Source organism: Phyllostomus hastatus, unplaced genomic scaffold (assembly GCF_019186645.2).
Source record: "Phyllostomus hastatus isolate PE091 unplaced genomic scaffold, TTU_PhHast_1.1 phas_contig_40, whole genome shotgun sequence".
Lineage (NCBI taxonomy): Eukaryota > Metazoa > Chordata > Mammalia > Chiroptera > Phyllostomidae > Phyllostomus > Phyllostomus hastatus.
The window spans coordinates 35,574,695-35,596,817 of NW_025333872.1; the positions used below are offsets into that span (position 1 = coordinate 35,574,695).

At 37.4% G+C, this 22,123-nt stretch overlaps 1 long non-coding RNA gene across 1 annotated transcript; it reads right to left on the bottom strand.

Annotated features, from left to right (window-relative positions):
* Positions 1-2,999: 2,999 nt before the first annotated feature.
* On the bottom strand, positions 3,000-21,650 carry LOC123822212. Its single transcript, XR_006786237.1, has 3 exons — positions 21,587-21,650; positions 4,905-5,040; positions 3,000-3,128 (listed from the first exon to the last, which is right to left on the bottom strand). It is a non-coding gene; the product is annotated as an uncharacterized LOC123822212 (long non-coding RNA).
* Positions 21,651-22,123: the final 473 nt, after the last annotated feature.

A 22,123-nucleotide genomic window follows, 5' to 3' on the forward strand; every position in this document is an offset into this window, starting at 1 on the left:
TTTCTTTTTTTAAAAAAGATTTTATTTATTTATTTTTAGAGAGGGAAGGGAGGGAGAAAGAGAGAGAGAAAGAAACATCAATGTGTGGTTGCTGGGGATCATGGCCTGCAACCCAGGCATGTGCCCTGACTGGGAATCAAACCTGCGATGCTTTGGTTTGCAGCCCGCGCTCAATCCACTGAGCTTTGCCACCAGGGCTTATATGTTTTCTTATGCAAAGAAAAATAAATATGTGGCCATATAAGTACATCCTTGATAGCACTGGCTAAATATGGGGATGTGGAGAAAAGTGAAGGATTCATTATATTGGGCAGGAGGCAGTCAACAGAAACTTGCTTTTATTGAATATATGTGTTTATTTGATTTTTACAACATTCTTGTATTAATTTAGTAATGTTACAATAATTGTAAAGTCTTAAAATTAAAGAAATGAAGTGACTGTTTCATGAAATTAAATTTTTTTTCCTTTTTTAGGTTTTTCATTGTGCTCTCTGTATTTAGATGAACATAATTTTTACATTAAAATTTTATTCAACTATAGAATTCTTAAGTATAAGTATATATACATTTATAAGTCAATAAATTTTTCAAAAATTAAACATAAATATGCAATTAGCACCAAGATCAATGAACAAACCATTACCAGACTTCCTGTCCTCTTTTCTGCCCCATTCCCTTTCATGGGGAACAGCTGTATGACTACTAAAAGCATAGATTAATTTTGGCTTTGTACTTTTTTGGAGGCAAATATTAAAATATCTACTCTTTGATGTTTAACTTCTTTTATTCAACATTATATTGGTGAGGCTCATAATGTTGCATGAAAACCATGTTTTATAATAGAATATTTCCTTATATTTCAATAAAGCATTTGTGTCATTAAATTCTGAAATAAAATTTAGAGTGAAATAAATTGTTGCGGAAATTCAGAGCAATATAATTGCTCTTTGATTTACCAAAACAACAACAAAAGATTGTTCTTGCCAACTGTTAATAATTTACTATTGTTGGGAACCGCCCTGCCTGGTATCAGAAGCTGAAACCCCCACCTAGGCTAAGGCTAAGGGAACGTCCTTGGAACCGTAAGCCAGCTAGGAGACAAAAGCTTATCTCCCTGGCAGGAATGCTGCTTCTGCTGCTTCATTCATAACTGAACCCCAAAGCTTGGTCGGTTAGCCAATGATGGGTAAGATTCCCCAAGGGGGGAACTATCTAAGACAGGCACGATCACGCAGGAGGCCCCCAAGAAAGGACTTTGGGGGCTACAACAAAAGGGGGTGATGAACCCTTGCTCCTTGGCTTTGACTTAGCCTGAGTCCTCCTCATCTGGGAGAAAATCTCCTTATCTCTTGGTTGCCTTAGTTCCCTTGCTCCATCTAAGCCTGAAACAATTACAGGGTGGTGCAGCTCTGTGCTGAAAAGGGCGGATTCCCCGGGTGATCAGGCCTAAGAAAGACCATGTAAATTCCTGTGAAACCTTCTTTGTTTAGAATGCTCTCAGTTGAATTATAAAGGTCCAAGGGGGTAGTTAGTTTGTTCCTCAAAGTTTTACAGCTCTTTGACCCTGACTCAAAATAGGCCCTCAGACTTCCTTGTTATCTATTGTTTGATCTTTACTTCCTAACAATGAGTAATGAGCTTTTACCTGAATTCTTATGCAAACGAAACCAATAAAAAGCCTCTCCGGAGGGGGAATGGTGCGCTCTCCCCACCAGGGAGGGTGGCCAAGTGGCGCCCTCGAGAAGAGAGGGTGGCCAAGGCGCTCCCCACGTGAGGAGTGGCCCTGCTGTTCCTATTCCCCCACAGGACCTGGTTGTCTCTGTGTATGTTTTTCTCGCATTTTGACGAGCCATCTGCAGCGTTCCGTGATCACTGCTGACCAGTGACCTACGCATCTTACAATTTCCTGAAGCTTTCCAAATTGTCAAATGCCTTGGTGCTCCTAGAAATGATGCCTATACTTACTTCTCACACAAACAATAAGTTCCAAAAGCATCTTGGGTAGATCTTTTTGTCATTGCCTTTGGTAGCTAAGAGATTCTACTTTCTCTTGGTCCAGAATGATATATAAAAAAAGTGTTATCTACAAGCCAAAGATGAACCTGATGGAGGTAATCATTTACAAGTCAATTATATAAGTCTAACCTTTTTTTTTCTAAATCCAGGATGGAGAATAAATAGCCTGATAAATTAGTTTAAAATTATTTTTTAGACATATTGGAGACTAACTGTGAAAATTTATATCCCCTCCTAGAAATGGGCATAAAAGAAACCCAGTTTGTTTGACTTAGGGAATTCATAGAGAAAGCTGATTCTATATCTTTGGCAATGTTGAGTGAGATCTAAAGTTTCAGAGGTAGACAAATTTCCCTCAGACCTCTGTGCAGGGCAACTTACTGAAATGTATTCTTGGGTATACTTGTTAGTGTAGGAAACTGCAGAGAATAAAAATGTGATTATCATCTTCCACATCCCCTTTGAAAAACCAAGTTTTATGTTCTGAAAATCTGCCTTTTGTTGTTGCTGTTGCTAAAAGCCTAGCTTCAGAATGACGAGAGAGCTGGCTTTTCAAGAGATGAAGGCTCCTACATGGGAAGGAACGGGAGGAATCTGAATTTCATGAGAGGTGGAACACAGGACCCCAGCTGTTTTCTTTTCTTTTTCTGGTGGGCATAGAACAGCCAGGTGAGCACTGGCATGATGTTCTGCTCCCTGCTGAAACACCTTTTTATCCCAGTTGCTGTCTTAACAAATTTCTATATATCCTTTGTGTTAATCCTCTCAGAAGTCAGGATGGTATTAAATTTGCATTGAAGAAAATATCTGAGTAAAAGAAAATAAGGAGGGGGTTAAATAAGGCTGGAAGATTCCTCAGAACCCAGAGTAAATTAGAGAGAGAGGGAAAAGAATGTAAGTAAGTTTTGATGGAAGTGTTCTGGTTGCCTAGCAGTTTAAGAAAGGCTCAGCAAAGCCTTCTGGAGTCCTTGATCTGAAGTTACCTTTAGTTTCCCGGTTGCACACAGTCAGGTCATTGAGTCAGTTCATTGGCACCGTGGGAGCCTGGCCTCTGCAAACCAGGGGGATGGTGAATTTCAAAGTGTAGCAGCAGGGCTCAGGCATATTGCCTCCTAGAAGTGGCATATGTTTTCAGGTAAATTCTCACCGCCACCACCCCCTTCAAAGCCAACTCATAATTCACTTCTTCCTGAAGCTTCCTCAGCATTCCTGGATAGAGCTGCTAATTCTTCCTTTGAAGTACTACAGATACTTCTGATAGCACATTTCTCCACCCAGGCAGAACTATTTGGTTAGAAGTCTCTTACTCCTCTGAGATGTTTGAGGAGAAGATCTATGTGTTTTCGTCATCATGGTGTGAGACCACACAGTGTGACTGGCACATAAAGAGATCAAATGTCAGTCATTTGGTGAAATGCTGTCCTGTATTTTCTTATTACCAACTGAATTTGTACTTTAGTGCTTATAGTAGATCTTATAATACCAACCTGACTACAAGCTCCATGAAAACAGCAAAAAATAGTTCACATGCTGTTTTAACTTTTTAATTTTGAAATATTTCAAATTTACAAACACAGGGTCCTTCAGAGCATAAGGATCTGTGTAAATGTACCATTCACAGATTCATGAAACTGCCCTGACCTGACTCTGGCATTATCTATTCCTATTAGTTGGAATACCTGCTATTTAATGCTACAATATACTTTCATAACTGCTTACATCTGTATTCTGTATTCTATCTTCTTGGAATTCCTTTCCCTGTTTCTTCTTCTGTTTCTAAATATGGCAGAAAATGGCACTGAAATGATATGTCTTGAATCAAATCTTCCCTTTATTTCTCTACCAAATTCAATTATTCTGTCCCATGTATTATATTATTTATGTCTATTATAATATTTACATATTTTGAATTATAATAAATATTCACAATATATTTTTCAAAATATCTCTTAGCAATTTTGTCCTAGATGTTTCAAATTTTCTGTCTGATAAGTTCAAGATCTGGGCCATCTTTGTGTCTGATTCTACTGACTTTTTCTTTTATCGTCCATGGGCCCAATTATTTTGCTTTTTAATGTTTCATGATTTTTTTTATTTTATGTAATACATTTTGTACAAAAGAATACTCAAGCTGAAAGCCAATATTAACTTCCAAAAAAGGTTCTTCCCCTTCTTTTGTCTGGATGCTAGAGCAGAAAGCTGACACTGCAGGATATTCAATGAAACCGGGCTGACTCTCATCACTGGCTTCATTCACAAGCTTTGACTAAGAATGTACATTTTCCTTTTGGTATGGACTGGGATCTGAGCATTGGCATGATGTAGGAGTTTTATTTGTGCTTTAGAACTGAGCCACCAACTCTCTGTACTATGAAAGATAAACTTCTGTTTTATAGCTCAGCTGCCAGCTTTTTGATTCACTGGCAAAAAGTCTTTGCTTCTTTGTGTTACCCCTGGTTTTCAACTCTGGAGATCTCTTTCCGCCCTGATTGCCATTCTCCAGCCATACTAGGGCAGCTATCTGACATGCCAGGAGAGACAGAAGTGCCTGAAAGGTTTCCCTCCCGTCCTGCCTTAGCCTGTGTGCCTGAGAGACCTGTGTGTCTTACTTAGGTCTCCTCCCCATCAACGCACTCCTCTCCAGTGGATGCTGTAGAACACTCAGTGGAAACTCTGCATACCTCGGGGGTACCTCCCTCTGCAATCCTGGACTTGCCCCAGTTTTTTGACACAGTATACTTGAGCACTAGGTAAAGCCTTGTGGAAAATATTTGCTGGGTGGTTGCAGATTTGCTCTGTGGTTTAGGCTTCTTGAAAATCTAATCTCTCATGCCAGCCTACGCATAGCCATTAAAAGTTCATTATAAGTTTAGCTGGTTTCTCCTTACCCTCTTCTACAGCAGGTACTCCTCCTCCACTATTTAACCTGAAGTGAGAACAGCTGTGGAGCACTTCTCCCCTGGGCAGAGCTTGTCATTTTCTGGAAATTCATTTATTTTGGTTTCTTTGCCTCCTCTTAGGTCTCTGAAAGATTAAAAAAAAAAACACCTATGTGTTTTTTAAGGTTATCCAGCTTCTTTTAGTTGTTAAGATGAAAGCAATGATTCCTTTGCTTTTCTATATCATAACCAGAAGAAACCCAATATAACCATTTTATAATTTCTTAATAATATGTTTAAGATTTTGAGGTATAATTACCATAAAATAAAGAATTTTCTTCCACATTAAATGTTTCCTTGCATAATCACTTTCTTAGCTGGCAAATTGATCTTTTAGTTTAAAAGATTAATTATGATAGATTATTAGATTAGGTAAAGTGAATTTTTAAGTATCCTATTTATTTGAACCATGTTTGACCCTCAAATGAATACCTGCATCACCAGAGTTCTCAGAATGTATGATGACCTGTACAATTTAAAATTTTTAAAGAAAAAAGTTATGAATCTTTCTTCTGGGGGTCAACTTTGATGATCACTGTGTTGTTTTAGAGCCAGAAGGGCTGACATTCGAAACTGATGCTACTTCCATAAAGTGGAATAACTTTAACAAATTCATATTCAAACAAAAGCATCTGGATTTCTGCTATAGACCCTAACTAGGGTAGGTGTTTTCATATACATTATCTCATTTGTACTCAGAACAGCCCTCTGAGGAACACAAGATTGATAGTCTCTCTATTTATAGATGACAAAATTAAGGCTAAAAGACTCGCCAGAAGTTACAACATTGTTGCAGCTACCTTAGATCCAAGTCCATACTCATTTTACTGCCTTTCTCATCACACTGTGTCAGATATTTTAGGTATCTGACCATGTTTTTCAAAGTGTACTGGCTTTTAGAAGTGGAAATTCAGTCTTAATAAAGAGAACTAGGTGGAGAAAAAACCCAAGTTTTAATAACACCTTTTCTTTTTTTTCTTCTCTAAATACATTATGCCATTTATTTCTGAAGAGTATTTTCTCCCTATCTACTTCTAGTGGGCTTTTACAGCCATAGTACCCAGGCACTATGCAAAAAGATGAATTTATTCTAGTGTAACATATAAAATAGGTAATATCATTTCCTGAGCTTCATGGGCAGTACACAAATGTCCAGATCTAAGATTGTCCTACGGGCTCTTGATAGCTCTTTAACAGAGCTTTCACACTGTTTCCAGTGGATCCCTGAAGAATAAAGCCCCGACTAATCAGCCTATCACTGAAGGATCTGCACAGTTTTGTGTTTCCTGCCTTTCTAGCCTTGTCATCTCCCACGTGTCCCTTATACTCTGGTCATATTAATGCATTTACTAGTTACTAACCACGGAGATCAACCTTGATGTGCTGGCAGAACTACTAGATTTAGAGTACAAAAGAAGAGACTTGAGGAGTTTATATAAAACTTTGGCCCTGGCTGGCGTAGCTCAGTGGATTGAGCGTGGGCTGCGAACCAAAGCATCGCAGGGTCGATTCTCAGTCACGGTACATGCCTGGGTTGCAGGCCATGACCCCCAGCAACCGCACATTGATGTTTCTCTCTCTCTCTTTCTCCCTCCCTTCCCTCTCTAAAAATAAATAAATAAAATCTTAAAAAAAAAACTTTGACTACTTTTTAAACCTGCTTAGACCTCATATTATTATATCATTTTCTATAATATGAATAGGTTGGAATAGAGGATATTGAAGTTCTTTAAATTCTAATAATTTTTAGTTAAGTGACTTTTCTGTTCCAACTCATAGTTTATTTATGTTTTTTAAATATTGACAGAATCCAAATAAATCAACATTGCAATTATCTCATACTGTTACCTTTGTAAAGAATTGCCTTAGCCAATATAGTTTGATAAATACAGCTTGAAATACTGAATGGTTTAACTTATAAATTTAATTGTTTAAATTTATTTTAATAAAATGTCATATGAAATTTGTTTCTTATTAGTTTTTGATGTTAATAAACTGCATAAAAAGCATTTTAAAATGTGGGTTCTCAAACTTAGTTATGCTTTTAAAGAAAAGACATGAAGAGAAACATTGAGTTTGTTTATAATAACATTTGGTACATGATTCCACATGGATTAGAGAATTTTTCAACATATTTCCACATTTAGGTACTGAATGCCACACTATGTTTCCAGAAGTTTCTCATCCTCCAGTCTTCCTAAGAAAGTAGCTAGACCATTTGTCAACAAAGGCGAGCATTTTCTGCTGAGGTAATTTACTAACCAGATGCTGAGATGGTCATCTCATGCCAGGGTGCACTCTGCAGCCAGAGACTGCACCATCTATTTTAGGTTTTATGACAAATCTATGTTTTTAGAGGATTTAGAAGCAAGGTAGAGAAACACTCAGCTCCTTATCCGGGTTATTCAGTCAGATTTGCCTGACTCCAAAGACCTGTGCTTCTCTCAGGACACCTCATTGACTTCCACCTAAGTCATTTTTGTCCCTCTAAAACTTTCTTTTATTACCAAACAAAGAAAAAATGGCGACAATCTCATCGGAGTGTTGGGGAGGTGTAGATGACTATAAGGCATCCAATACAGAAAACATTGTTTTCTTCCGAGATTTCAAATGCCTCACCTTTAAATTGGTTAACTTTAAACATAAAGTCAAGCAAATACTTCAGTGTTTTTTTAAAGACAATGAAAAGAAGGAAGGTATTTTTTTTTTTACTTTAGGACAACGAAGATGCAAGAAAATTACAGAAATGAGGGGTTTGTCAGCTCTTATTTTCTGCAAGTCTCTGTTTTTAAAAAGCTTTTTTTTTCCAGTAAGAAAAGTAAGACAAAGGTTAAATATGCACATCTAGGCCAAAATGGTAAGGTATGCAAATGGAATTTACACTATCTTAGCTATATAACTCATGATATTAAGGCAAAAGTAAATTGATCTTATTCTGTTTTGAGCTATATACAAATACCCTAAATAAATTTTGGTGAATACATATCTATATGTTTCTCTATTAAATTCATTTTTATTTCTCTGTCTTAGTATGTAGAGACACATTCCAATAAAATTAAGAGTTTTGTGGAAGATATAAAGAGTTTCACTTATTAAGAATTTAGGCAAATTTATGATTGACATATAGATTTATTTATCTTGTGAGAGTTATAAATAGAGGTAAAAGTGAAAAGAACAAGAAAAATCCTCTAGTCGACCTGAAGGCATTAAAAACTCATCCCCTAAAAATCAGAAGCAAAAGACCTAAAGATGGTGAACTAAGAGTAGTGGATTAAAAGAGACTGTAGAACTTAAACACATTAGACTTTTTTTCTTTTTACAATGTGGATGTACCCAAGTTTCAGGTTGTGCTATAAAACTGGAAGTTTCCTAGAAGCTGTGGGCCTATAGTGTCACCAGACAGTGAGGGCATGGTGATGGACACTATTCCTTCAGGTGCCACTAACACTAAGACTATTCTTGTCATTACTCACTGAGTGATGAATAAGAACAGTCACCTTTTATCCAACTCATTCCCCACAGTGTGGCATTGGGAATGCTTCAGTGTCAGTGGGGAAGCCAAGGCCCAGGTGTTACTGAAAATTCAGACAGTGTACCTGGAAATAAGTCCTATTGTCCCTATAAGTCTCTTCAATTACTCAATACCAAAAAAAAAAAATGTCATTCTTTGAGCTGCAGCTATTATAAACTGTAGTGAAACATTATTGGGAAAATAACAATTTTTAATAAAAATATTATATAGATAATGTGTGTGTCCCGTATACAACTCTTTCTGTATAAAGGATATACAAATTGAAGTATTTGTGTAAAATAAATTCTATATTCTGTATTTGCTCTACATTCATAGTAAATTGTAACTAACTGCCTGACTTTCTAGATAAATTTAAATCATCATATATACAAATGGGGTTATTTTATGTTAGTTAAGAAACTATTACCATTGATTCTTCACTATTCTATCAGAAAGGAATAAAGAATAGATGAAAAATCTTTCTAATATTACTTAATGCCCCATCTAAAACCCCACTGTAGTTTGTTGACTCTAGTTTTAGTGAAAAATAAATCCATATAAATGTGATTTATACATGGAAGCAAACCTCCCATAAGTTTCAATTTTATAAAGGAAAATCATGAATTTGTAAATTTGGATGTCAGTTTTTCTTCTTCATTCACATGTATTTAATAGCTAAGAAAAAAAGAGGCATTTTACTTTACATATAAGCTCACCGAACAAACTTTTAAAAGTACAAAGCAAACTATGATTAATGTCAGAAAATATCTAGATGTTTTGCATTATTGAAAATGACTACATATATGCCTTTCCTAATTTCTGTTAAGTCTGTGTAAAATACTATTCCAGCTTGGTGTCCCAGTCATGGTGAGAGCTAGGTGATGTGTGGCAGTCACTGAGGCCTGACTATTAGTCTGAGATACAACCATTCTTAACTGTAGTTCTTAATCCTGGTTCCTCATTCCCATTTCTCTGGGGCATTTTAAAACTACTAATTCTTAGGCTAGACCTCAACTAATCAGATCAGGATATCTGGTTCTATATACCAACATCAGAATTTCTAATACTGCTCCAGTGTTCTACCTTGAAACCAGAGATGAAAAGCACATTGTCTTTCAACAATATAAGATAATTAAGTTATTCAAGGATAAAATACAAAGGAACCAAAAAACCACCCTACCTATTGGTATAGTGGATTGAGTTCCAATATTCTTTCAGGTAAACTTTTCAAGGAAAAGTTCTTTTTTAAGGAACTTTTCTTTCACATAACAGTTGACCATTTTTCCACATAGGTTGGGAAACTACTTAAACAACTATAGATGGAAGAAATCCAGCAAACAAACTGTTACATGTTTAAGTAGCTTCTCTAATATTGTATCCAAGGGTTGGCAAAAATAATAATTTATTCAACAAAAACTTTTATGGGTTTATTAATAATCTGCCAAAAATCATTCCCAGATGGAATCATTGAATAGAGCCAAACATGAATTCTTCATTCATATAATTTATATAGCATGAATGTGTGTGTTTATTCAACATACATATTGAGTCCTCTTATATACCCAAAACTGTTCTAAGCTCGAGGGACACTTAAGAAAACAAAATAGAAAAAAATCCTTGCATTGTGGAGCTTACTTTTCAGGGGGAGTAACAGAAAATAGAGTAGAAATAGTAGATGTGAAGAAAATGAAAGCGATGGAGGAGGATAAGGGATAAGGTAGGGAAAGAGTCAAGTACAGTATCAAATAGGAGAGAGCTGAGAAGGGTCTTATTGAGAATGTGACACTTAAGTAAACACCTTAAAGAGAGAAGGTGTAAGCTATGTGATTATTTGGAGATGAGGGTTACAGGTAAAGAAAAAGGCAAGTGCAAATGCCCAGAGCCAGGAGCTTGCCTGAGGATTTCAGTGAAGAGCAAGGCAGCCAGCCAGTGAGGCTAAAGCAGAGCGAGTGGGAGCCTAGTGTGAGGTGAGGTCAGAGAAATGACAGAGGCCATGTGATGCCGGGCCTTGTCAAGACTGAGCGAGTTGGGGAGCCATTGAAGGGTTTTGAGTAGAGGATTGATAAGATCTGACTTTCCTTTTAAATGAATCACTATCATTACTGTGATGAGGATTGACTCAAGAGAGAAAATATGGAAGGAGTGGAGCAAGTAGACTATATTACAAGATTCCAAGTGAGATATGGCTCTCTGCAGAAGATGTTCCGCAAGTAGAAAAAAAGGGGTGTATTACTTTCTGATAGAGTACAGGAAAGGCTTTGTACAGATTCTGTGTGTCGTGGGAGCCTTCAAATAATGAGCACGGATAGACCATCTGGAAAGAAGGAAAAGAGCATTTCTCAAAAATAGAAAAATGAGCAGAACTATGAACTACCATGGTACATTAAGGACTGATTGTCTGTATTAAGGTGCAGGATGCATGGTGTGAATGATAGGACTGGGGCTCAGGATGGAGAATGACGGACCTTGTGCACCATGCTGAGAAGTTGGACTTAAAGGAATATCAAAGGGTTTCAGATAATTTGGAAACAATGTGGAAGACAGGTTAGGATGAGGAGCAATTAGAGATGGACACTAATTAGAAGATTCTTACCACAATCTTGCCACAATCTAGTCACCATCTAGTGACATAAGTACATATGTGCAATTAAGGCAAGAGATGTAACAAGAGTGTGTACAAAATACAATGGAGTGGGGGAAGAGAAAAAAATGAGATAAATAGAAGCACCAAGAATAGCTTTAGTGAGGAAGTAATCCTTACAGTGGATTTTGAGAAATTAGTACATTGTTTTCAGTCATACAGGATGAAAAGGGATTCTAGGCAGGGTAAATATCAGAGGCACAGAGACCTGAGAGAACATGGTAAATTAGAGGCTATAAAGGTGACTAGAACATAGGGCATAAGCAGAGAAAGGAAGATAAGAGTAGGAGGCAGGGCAATAATTCTATGGAATTTGGACATGGTTATAGTTCTATAGGCAATGGGGACCCAATGAAATATATTAAGTGTGGTTAAAATATGTTTTGAAAATGACCCTGTGTCAGTGCTCAGGAAGAAACAGAATTTGGTGAGAGTAAAGGGAGGAAGACTGGACAGTAGCCTACTGAAATAATCTAGGACAGAATACAGGACTGCATTAGACTAGGAGCAGTTGTTGTATAGGAGATGAATTCAAGAAGTGTCTCAGAGACTAAATGAATTAGATTTGGTGACTATATGTAGAAAAGTAAAGAAGAGGAAGGAATTTAAATGACACATAGGTTTCTGTCTTGGGCAACTAGGTTGATGGCTGTATAGTCATTAACATAAGAAATGAAGAAAACAGATTAGATGATGAAGGTGGGAAAGAATCTATTTGGTTCTAGACCTACTAAATTTTATATGAACCTCTTGAATGTAAATGTTTCACAAACAAATGAAAATAAGTACAAGAAGAGCTTAGTCCCTGGAATAAAGCCACTCAGTGAATATTTTCTCAATTTTGAGATGCAACATATTAAATAAAATGAAATTAGGTCAGCTTAGTTTGCCCTACATGCAGTATGTTTCAACTCTTCAAAGAAAACTCTTACCATCATACGACAGTACTCACGCACAGGATAACATATTTCCTCCCAGCCCAGCTGTCAGTGTTCGAGTCTGCTCTGCACAGCATGCCTGTGAGCCAGACTAACATCAACAGTGTGTCTTCAGGATAGAATCCCTATTATGTTGCCATTTTTGCTTTGGCACAATTTTAAAAGGCTTACTTTCACTTCATTTTGTTAAGTGTTTACCATCCTCAAATTAGAGCATCTTTAATTTGAATGTAATCACAAAAAACACCATACATAAAAGAGAGATGTGATGAAAAATCCATTCAGCCATTTGCCTGGGAAACAGGTGTAATTTATCCATCTTTGAGCTAACACTGTATTATGCTTCTAATAATGTTGCAAGCTACTTTTCAAAGTGTAGGGAAAAAGGACTTAAATATAGTTTGTCATTAGAATAAAATACAATTGTTTAGTTTATTTAAAAATCATTGTATAATTCAATAATCAAAAAATAAGTCACTTATTGTGCTTTGTAAAGTTAAATTAAAAGAAACTACATGGAAATATGCATGAGGAAAAAAACCCAGCATTTTCCAACAAGAAGTTCACTACTCTTTGAGCTAAGAAAAATATATTGGTCATGCTTCTAATCTTGCAACAGTAGGCTGTGCTCTTTGTGTTATGCACGTAAAGAAGAATGACCTCTCAGTGACCCAGGCACAGTTTCAGCCTCATTCCTGCCGGCCATTAGCCATCCAAGTGTCAGATTTGGAGATGGTGTCTGCCACATTGGGGCAGCATTATATGTGACTTAGAGAAAATAAGAAGTCAGAGTCTTCAAGTTCTCCTGATTCTGCCATGTGGCCTTGGTTTGCTTTAGAGGAGTCAGACCAGCTGGCCACTCTGGATGTCTCTTTACTTGGCTGTGATATAAAGAATGGACAGATAATCTCCAGTGTCTCCTCCCAGCCTTCACTGTCTTTCTTTGTACAGATCTAATTAGCCAGTCCAGGATTTAATGAATGTCTTTGGCTTTACTCTTAGAATAGAGAACTTCCACATGTTGAGTGGTTGACAAAGTAAAGGAAGACAATGTAGGTTCTATGGTTCATAACAGATGTGAAATGACTAAAAGAAAAGTGGGTTGGTTTCCAGATTTGAACCCTGGTCCAAGATTAAGATGGTGAATAATTACAAACAAATTAATTTTGTTCATAATATCATTTTAGTTAGTCCTCAGATACCGTCTCATATCAACTGTGAAACCAGTGGGTTTTGCTAGAAATATCCTGACACAGTCCTGCAAGACTGAAAGTAACATGTCGTGGTTGTTGCTGAAACCCGGACACAAATATTTGATATTAGACTGTGTCCCACTAGCACATCTAAGTGGAACACTGAAGAAGAGGACCTTTTCTTAAATGTATGAGTTACTTAGCCCAGGATCAAAACTTCAGAGCTCCTAATTCCATGCTTTGATGTTTGGCTTTAACTAAATATCTTCAAAATGCTTTTATAGTTCTTTATCGAAAGCAGTCATATTATTAATGTACTATCATAGCCTTTCTTAGACAGTGGGCATAGCAGTAATGTAATATAGAAAATGTCAATAATTGCAAAATATTTAATATCAGTTATTTGGTTCTATTTAGGGCTGTTTATTTGAAACTTAAAGAAAAATAAGACTTTCACAGTTTCATTCAGGTGAGCATACCAAAGCAAGTACAAGCAGACAGGATTTCTTGAATACAGAGAAGCAGAAATTAATCTTTTCAAGAGGAATGTAAAGAATGATATTCAAGAACCTAGCCAGATGCAGTTATTTTTAACTTCTTTTTTTATTGTTCAAGTACACTTATCTCCATTCTCCCCCGATAACTCCCCCCTCCCAAAGAGCTGGAGTTATTCTTAATAAATATTTAGTAACACTTTCCTTATGCTCTCTGAGGTTTGTTTCTAACAGAATCCACACACACTCAGCATTGAGATAGCCTCAGAAGTTCTGATCCTACCATCTTGATTTCCAATTTAGTAGGAAACTACCAGGTCACTGTTTTGTTCAAAGATTCTGGAAACAGGGTTGATAATCAAAAGACAAACAAATTCTTTTATATATAGCTAAACAAAGAAAGCATATTTCAGAAATGTTATTGGTTTGGGGAAAAAACTTGAAGAATATCAATGAAGTTTTGAGAACATTCTCAAGAAGACTCTATACTACTCATGTAAGAGTAAATGCTGGAGTGATAAAACAATTGGTTAATACTTAGTTTTTGAGGACCTCCAGATAAGGCATCATGCTACGCTGCTTCCTAATAAATAAAACTTGACTCCATTTTAGTGTTTTTACTGCCACTAGTATCAATTATAAACTATCAGACTGAAACCTTGACATGTATTCTATTACTAGACTACTAAAAACCTGTCATCTAAAACCCTCCATACAACTTAATTATTTTTTCTATTATTATTCTTGTTAGACAGGGTGCCACAATAGTGATCCCAGCCAACATTCTCATCTCACATTTCCTTGCCCTCGTGATTGCCAAAGATCTTAACGTATCTCCTATGTCCTCAACCCATGCAGGAATTTTTACAGGAGTGCTGTGGACACTTTATGCAGGAGTGCTCCACGGCTACTAAATGCTAATCACAGCCCCACAAACCACAACTATAATTGCCCCCATACATTGCTCAACACAGTGGTTGAGAACCACCCTACCTTATTTCTTATAAGCCCCCAAGTGAGATTCAAAGTTATCTTCTCCAACACTTGTTGTTTGTTGCTTTGTTTATGATGGCCATTCTGACTGGTGTGAAGTGGTATCTCATTGTGGTTTTAATTTGCATCTCTCTGATAGCTAGCGATATTGAACATCTTACTTCGCAACAGCTTGGATGGAGCTGGAAAACATTATGCTAACCGAAACAAGCCAGGCAGTGAAAGACAAATACCATATGATCTCACCTTTAACAGGAACTGAAACAACAAAACAAAGAAACAAGCAAAATATAACCTAAGACACTGAAATAGAGGACAAGCTGACAGTGACCACAGGGGAGAGAAGAGGGAATTTCAGGGGACATTGGGAAGGGTTCACGGGAACAAGCTTAAAGGACACATGGACAAAAAAACTAGGTGGGGGTGGTAATGGGAGGGAAGTGGGGAGGGTTGGGAGGGGTGGTGGATTGGGAGCAAAAGGGAGAAAACTGTATTTGAACAATGATTAAAATAAAATTAAAATAAATAAATAAATAAATAAAGATAACCCAGTTGAAATTTGAACTTTAATTTTTCTGACTGTTAAGTTCACTAATTTCTTTTTTGGTGATGATGTTAAACATGTCAAATGTATTTGCTAAAATAATTAATTTCATAAAAATAAAAAAAGTTATCTTCTCTAGCTTTTTCTTCTCTTCTTGTTCTTTTATTAATTCCAGTGGAATTCACTATCATCTTTCTTGCCATGCTCTGCAGGTAAGTTTTCATTTCTTCTCTCTCTTCCTTTTTTTTCTCTTCCTCCTTCCCTCTCTCTCTCTTTCCATTACACTTCCTCCCGCTCTGCTTCTCCCTCCCTCTCTGTCCTTCTCTCTAGTCTCTAAGCCAATTGAAGACAAAAACTGTGTGTTGTTTGCCTTTGTGTCTGCCACACGCACCAAAGTGTGTTTAATAAATATTTTTGAATTGAATTAAATTGCTCTGCTTTGCACAGGACTGCAGGCTATTCCAACCCTGAAGCATTTGAATCATGCCAATTGGTATCCATCCAATTGTAACTACTGAGCCAAACCTGGCAGGCAGCACAGTCACTTAGAGAGCTTTTAAAAATACAGGTTCAAGGGCCCCATTCCAGAACTACTGAATCAGAATCTGCCTGAGAGAAGCCTGAAAAATGGTATTTTAAAGGAGTTTTAGAGCAACGCCAATCCTCTCCTAAACCATAGCTTTTACTAGAAAACTTTTAATTTCTTTGTACTGTGAAGAAAATGGGAAGATACTCCCCAGGAATATCTCAGATGCTCTTCTATTTCATTGGATAGCCTGTAGGAGAGCAGGGTGACTTGAAAAGCATTCACAAAATAAATGCATTGAACTATCATGTATTGTTACTACATCAAATAACAAAGTATACTGAAAAGCCACTATCAAGACAGAAGCTTAAATTATTCCAAGATATGGGAAAAATACTTGGTAAAGATAAAAAATGTAAATATATTTCTCCTTTTTTGTAAAGATGTTTAAAAGTAAGCACATTCCTGATAATTCAGATACTTGGCAACCATTCTCAGTTATATTTATGTTTGAAATATTCCTTTCACAGCCACTTATATATTGTTCTTTTCACTGTGCCAAATAGGTTTACAAATGCCATTATGGGTCATGGAATTTAAATTTGGGATTAGACTGTTAGAAATTAGAGTCACCCTTTTCCTTTTCTCTTCATTGGATGATTCCTATATCCCTTCTGTCAAGATACCTCTAAGCATAATCCTGTTTTTGTCTAATTATGTTTTAAACAAGCAGTATGAAAAAGGGATGTGAAATCTGAAAGCTATTGAAGCCAAGAATTTCCAAACCTTCCCTCACCCCAGTCACTTCTCCTCCAAGTGTGTTTCCCATGGGGGATATGAATGCAGAGTAAATGGTAGAGTAAAGCAAAATGCCACCTGAGTTTTGTTGAGAAGTGACCCAAATTCAGATATAGCTACTCTTAAAAACCTGGGACAGAGTACATGATTTAGGTTTATAAAGGTTTCTTTCCCTCCTTCCAGCTGAAACCTAAATATGATCCCTTTACCACCTTTGGTCTAGGGCATATGGGACAGGATAATGAAAAGATGAGAGTGCTGTGCTCACTAATGAGAAGTTATCTTACCTTCCCCTGGGTGGAAGGCACCCTCTGCCTATTACCACGGTTGTTAGATGGAAGGCGAAAGACAAAAGTTGGTGATCTGGTGGTCTGCTGGGCTTCTCTGTAGCTTAGAGGAAGGGAAAGGATAAAGCCAAAAGAAAACAAACAAACAAACAAACAAATAAACAATCAAGATGCTTCCAATTCAAGAGAAGATACTACCATGGAAAGGATAACTAAGCAGGGTGTGTAAGAACTTCAATAGCATCAGTAAAGGACCTCTCTTGGAGAGTGGAAGGTAGAAAGCTGAAGGATGAAGAACTCCTCCAAGGTGAGGGTAGAAACTTCTACTCCACTCTCTTCTAAATGCTTAAGACTACAATTTGTTGAGTCCTCATTAAATTAAGTTAGCTTTGACAATCTGTATATGTAGAACTAAACAAATATCCAACTACTGAGAATAAGCAAAGGCTATTTACCGCATTTTTAGACTATAAGACGCACCTCCCAATTTGAGAGGAAAATGAGGGTGCATCTTATAATACAAATGTAGCTTTACATTTACATTGGTGAAATATTATTTATGTTATTAATTATTTTACCACATTTTTTGCTTCAAAATTTCTTTTCCTATTTTCCTCTAAAACCTAGGGCGCGTCTTATGGTCCAAAAGATATGGTATTCACAGCATGTTATAGCCAGAGAGTCAGCCACCATCACTTGCATTTAGGCAGAGACTTAAAGGCAGGCAGAGGAGTGGGAGAGCTCTGTAGTGGAAAACAGAGAAGACTTCCTGTGTGCCCTGATTGGAGGCTCTTGGCCTGAGGAAGCTATAGGCAAGCCAACTACAAAATGCAGCATCATCCTATGTGATTGCTTAAGGGTACATATACATTTTTCTCTGGTAGGTCCTAAATTGGAAGTGGGGACAAAAATTAGGGAAGCTGTTTGTTACTAATAGTCTTTTTTGGTCTGATTGCTACAGAAGTTATTGATTGGCTTCCTGAGTTATTACTGGAGATAGCAGTCTGACATCCTACAGGTCTGACTCAGCAGGCTAGTTCCTGGGCTGCTTTTTGAAGATAAGGGGTTGGCTTCTTCGACAGATTGCTGCATATAGTGATTCAGTTCTATTTTTATATGTGGTTGGCCATTACCTGTTTGTATGCTCAATTTTTACTTACAATGTTGCTACCACTCAAAGAGTGATTCATGAACCAGCAGTGAGCTTGTAAAAAATGCAGAGTATCAAGTCCCTACTAGATCTTCAGAATCAGAACCTACCAAGTGATTTGTATGCAAATTAACACTTGGAAAACTCTGAGCCATAATTCACCCTCATTGTGCCACAAGCAGGCACTATCTCCATTTTAGTAACAAGGAAATCAAGGTTTAGATGGGTTTAATGACTGGCCTAGGCACGTCTAGTAAGTAACAGAGCTAGGACATGAACCTAGGTGACTTCCAAGCGCTAACTTTTATACTGAGTCTGGTGTAATCACTAACTTTTTAAAACAAAAGAAGGACTAATAAGTGTCATGGGGTATCACAGTACTGAGTACCTAGTAGGACTGCAAGGAAAATTCTTCTTAACAGGAAGCACTGGGCAATTAAATAAGGTGTCAGTGCAGACTTTCATAAATCTCGATCAGGGACATCAAGGTTAGTGATCATTGGACAGTGAAGGCTAGGGCATTCCTGCTATTACCAAGGAGACATCAGAGGGCCCTCATTTAAGCAGAGGTTGTTGAGATTTGATCTGCTACTTCCACCTTTTCATAGGAAACAAGTGGTATTAATAATCTATAATCATTATTCTTAAACAAGGCATAATCCTTTCACAGAAAATATAATTATGCAGATTGCAACAAAGGTAGAATTGTACAATATACATAAGACACCTGAATTCCTCCTCTGTCTGGAAATAATTCTTTAATCTTTTTTAACTCTATGTTTTAGGGCATAGAAAAGGACATGCCCTCAATGTTCCAGACAGTTAGAAAGTTGTAATTTTATGTCACCATTGAAACTGCCTCTTGGACTTCTGATCAATATGGTGGCATAGGTAGACACAGCTTGCCTCCTCACACAAGCACATAAAAATTACAACTAAACTATAGAACAGCCATCACTCAGAACCACCAGAAACTGAGTTGAATGGAAGTCTGGCAACTACAGAATTAAAGAATCCACATCAATCCAGAGAGATAAGAGAGGCAGGGATGTGGAACAGACTGGTTCCAAATCCACATGTGGTGGATAAAAATTGGGAAAGGATGTCTTGGGAGCAAGGAGACACAGCACCACACAAGGCCCCCAAACCTAGGTTACTAGTGCCAGGAATATAAGTCCCCATAAATTCTGGCTTCAAAAACCTGTGGGGATTGAATCAGGGGAAGAAACTTCTGGAGTTCCAAGCACTTCCTCTTAAAGAATTCACATGCAAACTTACTCAGACTTACTTCCTCTGAGCTCTAGCACCAGGGTAGCAGCTTGAAAAACATCAGTGGCACACAAGGATAAGCTGAAGTGTCTGACATCAAAGTGAAAGCTGGGGGACAACTCTCTTCCAGACAGAAAGGCCATCATCCTTTTTCTGAACCATCCCCTGACAAAGCCACAGAACTGGAAAACTGTACCATATCTGAGACTCTATAAAGCTGACTGACACTGTTTGCTCCATCCTGAAGATCCCTGAGACCCCAACATACCTAATGTACAGGCATACCCAAGCTGTTACCAGGAACTTTTCTACATGAATGACTGGTCTAGGCTCATGTTTCACAACATCCTAAAACCTCTCAAACAAGCAACATTTGGCCTCAGTGAGCCCTCAGCACCCATAACACTTGCTAAGTGGCCCTGGGCCTGGCACTAGCAGCAGCCAGCTTAGGTTCACTCTTGGCTTCACTTGGGAACCTCCAAGCCCAGCACAAGTAGCAGTCATTTCAGATTGTTCTATAGCTCATGCCGGGTGGCCCCAGGCAGAACACAGGTTGGGGCTGACATTGGCCTGCATCACCTGGGAAACCCCAGGGCCTGTGAAACCAGTGGACAGCTGTAGACCATGTTGGAGTACCACCACCCTGCTCCTCCACAGCTAATTTTTCATGAAGGGCACAAGTTTGTGGTCATTAGTCATAGCCAGTCCTCACAGCTGACTAGCCTGGGTAAATCTCTGCCATTGATTTAACAACAGCAATCAAGGCTCAACTAAAAGACAAGGTTCTACTCAGTCCACATAAAGGGCACACCTTTAATACCCAGCTTGGGTGATAGGGGTGTCTGTGCTACTGGAACCTATAGGACATCTGCTATATTAGGCCACACTAGCCAGACAGGGAGTCATAGAAGCTCACTAATACATAGAAACAAACACAGAGAGGCTACCAAAATAGGAGGCAAAGAAACATTGCCCGAATGAAAGGACAGACCAAAACTCAAAAAGAGAACTAAACAAAATGGAGATTAGCAATCTATCAGATGCCGAGTTCAAAACACTGTTTGTAAGGATGCTCAAGGAGCTTAGTGATGACCTCAGCAGCATAAAAAAGATCTAGTCAGAAATGTAGGATACACTAATTGAAATAAAGAATAATTTACAGGGAAATAGCAGTAGAATAAATAAAGCCAAGAATCAAATCAATGATTTGGAACATAAGGAAGCAAAAAACAACCAATCAGAACAAGAAGAAAAAAAAAGAATCCCCCTCCAAATGAGGATAGTGTAAGCGGCCTCTGAGACAATTTCAAGCATTCCAACATTAGCATCACTGGGGTCCAAGAAGGAGAAAGAGCAATAAATTGGAAATCTTTTGGAAAAATAGTAAAAAAAACCTTCCCTAATTTGGTGAATGAAATAGACATGCAAGTCTATGGAGCACAGAAAGGCCCAAACAAGGTGGATGCGAAGAGGCCCACCCCAAGATACATCAAAATTAAAATGCCAGAGGTTAAAGATAAATAGAGAATCTTAAAAACAGCAAGAGAAAAGCAGTTAGAACCACAAGGGAGTTGCCATAAGACTGTCAGCTGATTTCTCTAAAGAAACTTTGCAAGCTAGAAGGGATTGGCAAGAAATATTCAAAGTCATGAAAAGCAAGGACCTATGGCCAGGATTGCTTTATCCAGCAAAACTTTGATTCATTTATAATCAAAAGGAAGATAAAGAGCTTCCCAGACAAGAAAAATCTAAAGGAGTTATCCATCACCAAACCATTGTTATATGAAATGTTAAAGGGATTTATTTGAGAAGAAGAAGATCTAAACTATGAATAATAAAATGGCAATAAATACATATCTATCAACAATTGAATCTATAAACAAACTAAGGAAAAAAGAACAGAGCCAGAATCATGGATACAGAGAGCATTTTGATGGATGCCATATGGGAGGAGTGTGTGGGGAAATGGGTGAACAGGTAAGGGGATTAAGAGGTAGAAACTGGTAGTTACAGAATAGCCATGATGATGTAAAGTACAGTATAGGAAATTGAATAGCCAAAGAACCTATATGCATGACCCACTTACATGGACAATGGTGTAGTTATTGCCTGAGGGAGTAGGGGGTACTGGGTGGAGGGGGCAAAGGGTAAAAATAGCCTAATCAATAACAAATAATTAAAAATAAATTTTAAAAATAGAACTGCCTCAAATACAATGAGAAGGTTATTAGAGTGTGGCATCATGAAGCCACAGTTTGTGCAGTGAGGAATAAACATATTTCCTTACCTCTCAATCAGTGACTCCGTCATGCCCTAGAATCTTGACTGTGGTGTGTAGGTAGACCCTTCCAAGTTCCCAATGGCCAGGTAAATTACAGCAGCACCCTGAAAAACCACAGGTAAGTGTTAAAAGTTCATTAACAAAGATTGATATCGTTCAAAGTTTAAAATGAAAGTAGAGGCCATTGTACTTAAGTGTCACCCTTGCTTCTGTCTCTCTTTGCCTGTGTTCTGCCTATAGTGAGCCAAGAAATACAATCAATTGATATTATTTTTTTGAATAAAGGATTGTACATTTTAGAGAAAAAATGTATGATACAAAAGACTTTTTCTCTAAATTTTTCTGTAACCAAATTTGGGAAACAATTATCTTTATCCATTAATTTTTTTTCAATTTATTTATAACCCTAGCCCTGATGATAACCCTCAGAACAGGGGGTATAAAGACTATAGAAATTAATAATAAAAACAGGGAGTGATCACAAAATCTATCAGATGATGGCAGATGTCAAATTTTTAAATTTTTACTATAAAATATAATTAA